Here is a 9,736-nt window from a genome sequence, read left to right on the forward strand (position 1 = left end):
TTTCTCTGGATTATACCCCTCTCTGCTGTTTTAATGCAATACCAAGTGATTGTAATATCTAATAAAAGATAAATATACTTCAGACTTGAAAGTGATCGTCGCGGTTCCAGGAATTGGTTCGAGGCTGGGGCAGAACCAGGAGCTGGCTTTGCGTGTGGTTTTCTCCTTTAGCTCCCCCTTCTCTGCCCACGAGGGGTGGGTGAAGGGATGGGACAGCAGACAAATGGAGAGCCCTGCAGGCCAGGTCTCAGGTGGCCCCTGGAGCCGGGGGTCTCATCGCTGAGGCCTTCCACCAAGAAGGGCACACATCCTCCCTCTTCCCCTCCGGCTTCATCACAGATCTGAGTCCGGGAGAGACAGGTGCGGTTGGCACAGGCTGTGTCCTCCAGCACAGGACACTGTGTGCTCACCGCCCACCAACTGGGCAGCCTGAGTGCACCGGCCTCAGAAGTTGTGTCAGCAATAAGCGCTACCGGGAGGGTGGGGAGGGTCATGAAGATGTGTGTGTGTGGCCACCCAGGGAGGTCAGGCATGGCTGAGGGGAGAGGGCAGGCCAAGGTAGGAAGGGGCAGATGACGAAGACAGCTTCATTCAGCCCTGGCATCAACAGGGAAGCCGGAGATGGCCACTGCCACTGCTCCTGGGCCAAACCTGGAGGGCCTGGTCCAGCATCCCCAGCCCAGCAGGTGCCCGAGGTCAGCATGGCCGGTGAGCCTCGGTCTGAGTGAGCCACTGAGGCACAGGAACTGCAACTCCCATGCTGCCCTCCCTGCAGATCTCAGAGCCTCCCGGGAGGTCTCCAGGCCCTTCCCAGGCAAGCCTGGCCCCAGTGTGCCTCTACCCCAGACCCACAAGCCCTGTTCTCCCAGCCTCCCCATCTGCTCTTCCTTTTCCTGAAAATAGTCCCTCTGTCTAAACTGGGTCTCCAGTGACAAGCAAGCCTGCTTCCTGCTCGGGGGCACGCCTGGGTGACAGGACCAAGGCAGCAAGAGGATGTGGGGAGACCCTGTGGGCGTGACTCCTGGCTCTGCCACGTAACTCTCTAGGCCTCAGCTTCTTCATCTCAGGCCTTCCTACATCACAGCATTGTCACCAGGATCCCGCGAGGCACTAATTCATCCTGAAAGCACTTTGTAAAACGAGGCCTACGTGTCATCCGTTATTCCATGCTAGGTTATTACACATCAGGTTATCGTCACCACGCTCGTAGCAAATGGGTGCTCATCCTAAGGATGCCGAATGAAGCCCCATCCTGCACTGATGATGCCTCGAGGGTCCCTGAGAGGGTGGCAGGGCCCCGGCGTTCCTCCCGTGGGCCGGGGCACTGAAAGTGAGAGGTGACAGCAGGAAGGGGAAAGTCCACCCTTCTAAAGGGATAAGGGACTTCCCTGGCGGTCCACTGGTTAAGACTCGGCGCTTCCACTACAGGCGACAGGGCTTCGATCCCTGGTAGGGGAAGTTCCGCATGCCACGTGGTGCGGCCACAAAGAAAACCAAAAAAACCCCAAAACCCATAAAGGGATCAGAAGGTCTGGAGACAAAGTGGGCTGGCATGGACAGAAGCTGAGGACCAAGGGGTGCCCAGGCCCTCTCTTCCCACTGGGCAGGTCCGTGGGAGGCTGGGCTCCGGGTCCCAGCGTTGTTCACAGGTCGCCCGTGCAGGGGAGCAGGGCTGACTCAGAAATGCTTAGCGCTACCCTAGCCCCAGGCAGGGCCTGCTCCCAGATCCTTAGGTGGCCCTGCTCTGCTTGCAGAAGAAGGGAGCTGGAGACCTAGGAGGGCTAGAGCAGAGGGAAACGAACGGGTGTGTTTTCTAGGGAGGGGTGGGGCACAGGAAGCTCCACGTGCTAGGAACAGGCTGAGCTCACTCACCCCTGGCCTTGCATCAGCGGCAGAGCTGGCAGCCAGGCCCTGGGAATTAGGCAGGAGGCTCCCAGGAGCCTCCTGGCCTTGCCTTTTGCTCTCAGGGACAGGGTGACAAGGAGGAACAGGCAGCCTGGGTCTCCTCAGGCCCTCCACTTCCAGGTCACCCAGCTGTCCCAGCTCCCAGCTTCCCGGGCCAAGAACGGCCCATGTGATCAAGGGCGGGCACAGCTCAGGGCCCTAGGGACTCACCCTGCCTGCCCAAGGTCTCCTTGCTGGAAGCCTTCCTAGAGTTGGTGGCACCTCCCAAGTAGATTTGGGGACTTTGGGGCTGGTTCCTCTCTGGCCTCTGACACCACCACGTTAAAAATGACCCTCTACCAAGAGCAGCAGGTGCTACAGACAAGGGCAGGATATATGTATTTCAGTGTGGCCTTCCACCTCGCACTTGATTTGTTAATGATTCATCTCAGGTTGAATGAGACAGGAGTTTCACAGAGGGGCTCCTGGTTCTGTTGCTCTCCCCAGGCCCAGCCACAGTGTTTGGGATTTACAGCATCCCTGACAGCTGCTGGCACCTCTTCTGTCCCTGGATTCTCTTGGGGTGCAAAAGTGTACTGGGGGGCGGGGGGGCGGAGTCTGTTTTTTTTTTTTTTTTTTTTTGGCCACACCACCTGGCTTGTGGGATTTTAGTTCTCCCGACCAGGGATTGAACCTGTACTCCCTGCAGTGAAAGCACATAGTCCTACCCACTGGACCACCAGGGAAGTCCCAGGAGTCTGTTCTAAATGTAAGTGCAATGACCGCTCCCCTTCAGCTCCCCGATTCCCAGAGCTTCTCAATAAGGGCCTGTGGAGTTTAGGGGTCCTCCTGAGGGTCCCCATCAGCCCTCCTCACTCTCCAGCTCTCTTACAAGCCTCCTGCTCCAAGCCCATCTGGGGCTGATGTCTGGGGTGTCCAGAGAGCTGAGCTGAGGGCTGTGGGCAAAGGAAAGGTGACTTGTGAGGGGGGCCAGAGCAGAGTGACAGGCCAGAGCAGGAACATAAGGGCTTGTGGGGGACCTGGATCAGCCCTAACTTAGCGCTTCTGGCCTCCTGTGGACTTGGTTTCTAAGTCTCTCTCCCTCGGTTCCTTTCCATCTCCAGGCCTTATCCCCAGCTGAGGTGGTGCTAGAGAAAAAAATGTACGTGCCTGCGCCTGCCACCCCCCGTCCCCGCAATCACAGGCCCCTCTCCCCTCCCTGGGCCTTAATCTCATCTACAGCATGAGGACACAGGACAAGACGGCTCCCAAGCTCAGGTGTCGTAGGAGTCTATGACGTCAGCCTTCAGCCAGAACTTGGTCTGCTTTCATGTTTTCCCCCTGCTCAGCCCCTGCATCGGTGCTTGTTCTTGATTTTTTGCTCCTCAGCAATGACCTTCTGTCCTTCTAACTTCCAGGTCTGCTTGGAGGCTGGGCTTGATCCCCTCATTATCTCAGGACAAACGCTCGGCTCTTCGAGACCCACGTTTGCCTTTTATAAACTGTATCTCCTGTGTTATCATTTAGTCAAGTGCACTGCAGCCTGGGCGCTTCTCCCCAAGGGGCACAAGGAGAGCTCAGCAGGACGGCAAACCTTGTGGGGCTGAGCAGGGAGGGGCTGGCAGGGAGCTGCGCGGGGGGAGATAGAGAGGAGTGGGGAGGCAGGCCAGATGATGACAGAGACACGATCCCAGGCAGTGTGTACATGGCCCCGGGCCCTGGAGAGCTCGGATGACTGGACAAGCCCTGGGAGGTTACCTAGGCCAACCACCCTGTTTCTCCCACCCCATTTTATTTATTTTATTTATTTTTATTTATTTTTGCGGTACGCGGGTCTCTCACTGTTGTGGCCTCTCCCGTTGCGGAGCACAGGCTCCGGATGCGCAGGCTCAGCGGCCATGGCTCACGGGCCCAGCCGCTCCGCGGCACATGGGATCTTCCCGGACCGGGGCACGAACCTGTGTCCCCTGCATCGGCAGGCGGACTCTCAACCACTGCGCCACCAGGGAAGCCCTCCCACACCATTTTAAAGATGAGGCCCGGCAAAATCTAGTGAACTGAAAGAAAATATAATTTAATCCCCCAAAGAAGGAGGAACTTGGTTTCTCTTTAAAGGATGGCCCATTAAATGGAATCATTTTGCTTCAGGAAGAGCTCACTTCTCAGGTGGTGTTTTTCTCCTTTTGTGTCACCGACTGGTAACATCTGCATTGTGGTCCATGGCTGTCTGAAGACCGGACTCGGACACTACGTCCCTGAAATCCTTCTGCTCCCAACGCCCTTCTCTCCCCTTAACTAGATTTGCACAGTAAAGAAACATCTGGGACAACTGAGATTAAAAGCACTTCAAAAATGACCTCAGTGGGAATCCCCTGGCGGTCCAGTGGTTAGGACTCGCTTCCACTGCAGGGGGCCCGGGTTTGATCCCTGGTCGGGGAACTAAGATCCCGCAAGCTGCACAGTGTAGCGAAAATAAACAAACAAATAAATAAGGAGTTTTGGTTTTTTTAAAATGACCTCAGTATCCCCATAGATGGTCACTAAAGCCATAAGGGCAGTAGAATCACAGACACTCAGAGCGGTGAGGGCAGGAACTCTGCCAGGGAGCCCTGGGCCGGGGCAAGGATGTCCTTCCTGCTACCACCACAGGTAGGTAGGTGGGTAGGTAGGTAGCTGGCTGTCTCCTCTCATATCCTTGGCACATGAGGAGAAATCTGGGAGTATTATTCTGGGAAGGCAGTGAGTGTGCTGGGCCCTACCCTAGTGGAGAGGTATGATCCTTAGAGGCTGGGAGTGAAGGTGGGGAGGGAGAGTCCTTCAGTAGGTGCGGAGAAGGAAAGGGATGCTAGTTTGGTGTCTGGCACATAGTATGCACTTGTCAATGGTGAGCGGAACGTGTGGCATAGTTTATGGTGGATCTAGAGCCAGCCAGATGAGGCTGGATTCTGGTTTGACCACTAACTCCTCTGTGCTTCACACAAATCCCTTGATGTCCCAAACTTTAAGGACACAAGTGTCTATAACAGGCAGGACTCTTCTTTACAAATATCAGAAGCCATACTCCCACTAGCTTAAACCAAAAAGGAAATTTCTAGCTCACACAGCCGGGCGGGGCACTGCAGCAAAAGCCGGGACCTTGGGACAGGACCCAACGTCTCCAAGACAATTTTTCTCCTCGTCATTGCCTGACTTCTGCAGACAGGCTCTGTCCACATGGCAGGGAAGATGGCCATTTGCCGCCCAGTTCAGGTTTGGAGAGAGGGCTTCTCTCTCTCAGCATCAATATCTTCATGTCAGAGAAGGCTTTGATTGGTCCTGCTTTGGTCCCAGCCAGACCTAGGTCACAGGCCTGGTCCTATGTTTGGGGAAGTGGGTGGTGTTACCAGGAGCAGGGGGGTAGGAAAGCCAGGTGGGCAGAGAGAACAATAATTATAGTACCAACAGTGCCTAAAGGTCACATGTGTATGTATGTGTGTGTGTTGGGGAAACTAGAGTTAGGGGAGCCCCTGAAGATGGAGCATGCAGGCAGGACCACAATCAGGCTTGGCCTGTTCACAGTCAGGACTGTTATTAGGTACCAGTCATTCAGCTCTACTACACGTTAGGCTCTGTGTCAGGCTAAGGATATGTCATATATATATGCATAGCATTTCTTATTGTCACAACAGCCCTAAGAAGTAGGTATGATTAGCCCCGTTTTAAAAGTGAGGAGACCAAGGTTAAGGTCACGTGGGCAGTGAGTGACTGAGACGGATTCAAAGTTGGGACTTTGGCCCCCAGATCCCATGTTTTTGCCCAGGGATCAGACTACCTCTTATTTGTTTTTATTTATTCATTTATTTTTGGCCGCACCATGCAGCTTGTGGGACCTTAATTCCACAACCAGGGATCGAACCTGGGCCCTGGCAGTGAAAGCGCCGAGTCCTAACCACTGGACCACCGGGGAATTCCCAGACGGCCTCTTTAGAAACCAAAGTGAAAAGCTTGCTGGCCGGTTGCATAGAGCGCATTCTGAGCCCCACAGGTGTGGTCTTGTCTGGGCGTGGCCACATTTTCAGGCCCTTCCCAGCTGTACACCTTCTTGGCTCCCACCTGCCCTATAGGCCCTTCCAGGCCATTGGAGACAACAAAGCACTCTGGGTAATCCATGAGTTTCTTCACCAAATGGCATTTCTCCAAGGCTTGATCCCCCAGTCGGTGACCCTGCTTAGAATTGTCTAGAGTCTAGCCTGCTGGGTGAGGGGAAATGGAAAAGGGGGTGTTTGGAGGGTGACTGGCATGGTGAAAAACAAGGGGCGTCATCTCTCTCCTGCCTCTGTGTTGCCCTCTCACCCACTCAGCACACCACACCTAGAGCGATCCTCCCAGAATACCATCCCTCCTGCACCCACTCCGGCTCAGAGCCTCAATGGCTCCCCTGTGCTCACCCTCATAACGGAGGCCTCCTGGTGTCCCCCAGACCCAGCCCCCCTCCACCAACTTCTCCAGCTTTCTCTCTTACCGCTGTCCCTCACACTCAGGAAGGCAAGAGACAACAACAGTACAGCCGTGCCTATATGTGGCTATTTGAATTTAAATTAATTGAAAATTGATGACATTATTGTTAAAAATTCAGTTCCTTGGTCACACTAGTCACATTTCAAGTGCTCTTGGGGCTAATGGCTACTGTACTGAACGATGCAGATACAGAACGTTCCTATCATCACAGAACGTTCTATTGGGAAGCACTGGGTTAGATTTTTCTCTTACAAAGGAAGCCCTGATCAAGGAACGCTGTGAGTTTTAGAGGGATCCAGGGTAGACTTGACCTATTCAGTGACTCTTCCAAGAAATATTTGGCACCTACTCTATTCCAGGCCCTGGATACACAATAGTGGGCAGTTGTAGCAGTTGGTCCTTTGGAGTGAAAAAGCAATTGCTCTCAGATGTGTTAAGTGCTTGAGCCCAAGCTGGGGCAGCCGGGAAGGCTTCCTGGAGAAGGGGACATGTAAGCACAGATCTGCAGTCTGAGGAGCCACTAGTGAGGCTGAGTTGCTCTCCAGACCACGTTCTTTTTGGCCCTCTGGGTCCCTTATCACAGACTGTCCCCACTGCCTGGACTACTCCTCTCTTTTTTCGCCAGGGAGGGAAGGAATGAGACTAGTCCCCTTAAAGTCAGTCCCCCAGCTGGGACTAAGCAGAGTCCCTGTTGAGCCACTAACTCCCGAGCTCTGTGCTGTGGCCTCTACTTCACCTCCCACAGGCCACGTGGCTTCAGGGCTATGTAAATTCAGGACTCGGTAAAAACAGGCTCTAGGGTGGAGGACTCCTCCAGAGAAGTCAAACCTGGACGTCTGGTGGGGGATGCAGGAGTCTGACTGTATGCATTACCAAACGCAGGTTCTGCGGCTCACCGCTCAAAAGCCAATAATTTGAGAGGCAAGCGTCAGTAGAAAGGAAAGTTACTTTAATTAGAAAAGCCGGCAATCTGGGGAGAAGGTGGATTCATGTCCAGAGACCAACTCTATAGATTCTGCTCAGCCATGACATTTTTTAACGGGAAAAATGAGGGGGAAGAATCTCAGTGAATCATCGAGGCAGGAGGTTGGGTTCTGCATCATTCTCCACTGAGTGCAGACTGGCTGACTCTTCAGGTGTGATCTTGCCTGTGTGATCTGCCTGCAGGATTGCTAAAGGGGCAATTGCGGATAGACAGTCATTTTTTAACTGCTTAATTCTTTATTCTTCCTTCTTTTAATTTAGAAAAAGAATCAACAAGTTAGACAAGGCATGGTGTGCATTCAGGAGAGATCAGAAGTTCGTTTCAATTGCTTAGTGATCTCATTCCTATAATTAGGTTATTTTAAGGTTAGAGGGGAACAGAAATGGGCAAACAGGAAAGCGACAAAAGAGCTACTTTCAATTCCCCACTGTCAAATATCATTCCATTTCTATGGGACTACGGGCGACGGTCTATCTTCTGTAACTTCTTCACACTGACAGAGGGCACAGTATTCTCAAAATGGAAGATGTCAGCCTGGGTCTGTAGCATCTCTTTGCGGACAATTTTACTTGCCCGCTTACATATACGGGCAGAGCAAGCTACAATCATTTTGACGCCCACAAAGACATAGACTATTATGAGCAATGATGTTAATCCTGTTCTCTTCTGGCCAGCTCCTGGAATTGTACTAGCCATAGATTCCGTACTGCTCAAGATGGAGCAGCTTATGTCATGGCTACAATGTGGTCATCATACAGTTACCATTCTTCCTCTGGTGGCAGTTACAGTATCCGTAAAACAACTCAGGAATGTGCATCCAACACTGAGTCTACGACACTATTGTCCTGATCATTAACTGCTTGGTTTAGTACTGGGTTGCGGGGAGAACTGCAGGGTTCTAATCAATTCCATATGTACCCTGAGGCCCCCCTCCAAGGTGGCCCCCCACATTCTCCAGCCCTGAGTTCCTACCTGAGTCAGCCCGGGGAAAGTGTAGAGTGGCCACTCCCATCCACCGCCTAGAGGGAGCCAGGGCTGGCTAACCGAGCAGAGGGAGGCTGTCTTGGGGCCCCATCCCCACATACGGTGCACAGCAGTGCCCACCCTCACCCCGCCCTGTGCCAGCTGCCCACCCCGCTCTTCCTCCTGGTGCCCTGCTGTGTGAACACTGAAAGTGGCAGTTTGCTGACTGGAATTCACATGTTCATTTGGGAAAGAAGGACCAGAGTGCAGCCCGTTAGGCCCTGCACTGTCCTCCCCTTCCACATGGACCGCTTCACTCAAGCTCCCCAACCATAGGATCACTGGTCGGGACAATTATCTTCACCTCTGTTACAGAAATTAAGGTCGGGAGAGGGTAATTTGCCAGAGCCGGCAGGGGTGAAGGCGACCATCAACGCTCTCAGCCCAGCCTGGACCCCATAGCGTCCACCCAGCCTCGTGTTTGCATTTCACCGCTTGCCCGCGGGGCCACCCTCCCTCACCACCTCCCCGGGGCTCCCTTGCTCGCACCCCGGCGCCCAGGGCCTCGGGGGGATCGGGAGCCTCCCCGCCCGGCCTGGGCGCGCAGGGTCTGTCGGGGCAGAGCCGGGACCCCGGCCAGGGGCAGGAGTCCGAACCCTCCGTGCCAGCCCGAGCGCCGGCAGCCGCTGAGCCGCCCTTTGTTTCGCGACTTCTGCGGAGTCACGGTCACATGCGCTTCCGGCACGGGGTGTTCCGGGCGCCGCGCCAGGGCCCGGGGACGCCCCCGCCCCTCGGCCCAGCCCGCGCGGGGCCGCCCTCCTCCGCTCTCCCGCCTGCCCCGCCCGCCCCGCCCGCCCGCGGGCCAGCGGCCTATCTCTGAGCCCCCAGCCCTGGAGCCTCCCTCCCCGGCCGCGCCGGTCGCGCAGCTGTGCTCCGATGGCCTCTCGTCTTCTCTGAACTCCGCGTGGAGCCTTCCATAGCGGCCTGGCGCACTCAATACCCAGATATTAACGGGGGTCCGCCCGTCTCCCCTACTCCAGACAACACCAAGGGCGCAAAATCAGGCGCCTCTCTCCCCGATGGATCGCTGTGCGGTAAATGGGTGGTGGTCAAGTACCGAACTCCATTCTTGTCGTTTCATGGGGTGGCCGTGCAACACCAAGCCTCTCTCCTCCCCCACCCCGATTCCCACAAACAGAAGGAAACAAAACTGAGCCACCCGGGGCGGCCACCACAGACCATCTAAGGGCCAAGGCCCCAGTCAGGGGCAGAAATGGGGCTGGCTCCTCTGTCCTGGCCTGGCCACCACTGCTCCGGCGCTCCCGGGCCCAGGCTGTGCCCTGGGGCACTTGCAAACCTTGGCGCCTCATGGAGGCCATCTCTGCTTCACTCAACGGAATTCAAGAA

Source organism: Delphinapterus leucas, chromosome 13, assembly GCF_059928025.1.
Source record: "Delphinapterus leucas isolate spDelLeu-1000000601 "Yukka" chromosome 13, BTC_Dleu_Yukka2, whole genome shotgun sequence".
NCBI classification, from domain to species: domain Eukaryota; kingdom Metazoa; phylum Chordata; class Mammalia; order Artiodactyla; family Monodontidae; genus Delphinapterus; species Delphinapterus leucas.